The sequence below is a fragment of the Austrofundulus limnaeus genome, unplaced genomic scaffold (genome assembly GCF_001266775.1).
Source record: "Austrofundulus limnaeus strain Quisiro unplaced genomic scaffold, Austrofundulus_limnaeus-1.0 Scaffold729, whole genome shotgun sequence".
Classification (NCBI taxonomy): Eukaryota; Metazoa; Chordata; class Actinopteri; order Cyprinodontiformes; family Rivulidae; genus Austrofundulus; species Austrofundulus limnaeus.
This window is the reverse complement of record NW_013953131.1, coordinates 194322-195260: the sequence shown is the minus strand read 5'-3', so window position 1 is coordinate 195260 and position 939 is coordinate 194322.

Sequence of the window (939 nt, the reverse complement as noted above, 5' to 3'; positions counted from 1 at the left end):
TTAAAATAAATTATAGCAGAGGAAGTTCTCTGCACAGAAATTTTTTTTACAGTTTTTTTAATCAAACTGACAAGTTTCTCCTGTAAAATTATTATGTAATTTAAAGGCATTGAAACACCTGGCTAAATTTAGAAAGTATTATGATTAACTACAAACATCTGAAGCTGACTCAGAGAACTCTGTGATTTTAGAAAAAGTAAAAGTCAAATGTAGACACGTCTTTAAAAGACCCTCCTCCTCCTCCTCCTCCCCACCCCGTGCAGCTGCGGTCAGCGAACCTTCATCCCACCCGCCTGTGATTAATACTGATTTTTTGCGCAAATTATAATTTTTTGATGCTCATTATACACGTTAAACATCTGAAGGGGTTGACATGATGTATGAACTTTAAGTCCCGGGCCGGGCTGGTCGGAGCTGATCTGCAGGTGGACATGTTTGCTGCCCCTCGCTTTAAAAACATTCAGCTGATCTGTCGCGGTTTTGTTGCGCTTGTGACATGGACACAGGGGGAAATGCTGCGAAGTGCTTTTAGAAATATAATAAATATAAAATACGACGTAATCCTCAGTGGAAAATAGTCCAGGAAACGTGTGCATTCCAGGGAGGTGTTCACCTGCAGCTGAGTGAAGCTGACCCCCACCCGGAGAGAAAGAAAAAAAGGCAGTAATTATTGATAAGGTAGTAAGCATGCTGTGGCTTCACCTGTAGAATTTTCTTTTAAAGAAAGAAAAAGTAGTTTGCAAAGCTGTCGCATCGGTGCTACGTGATTAAAAGCAGAGCTGCGTGTCTAATCACACAAACATGTTCCTATTTTTGTGAGGACCACACACAGCGCTCAGCCTCGCTCTGCGCCATCTTTTTCCCCAAGTTTGGTGAGAGGTGGATATGGAGGGACGCAAAAATGGCTCTCGGCTTGATCTGGCCTTATTTAAATAAAAA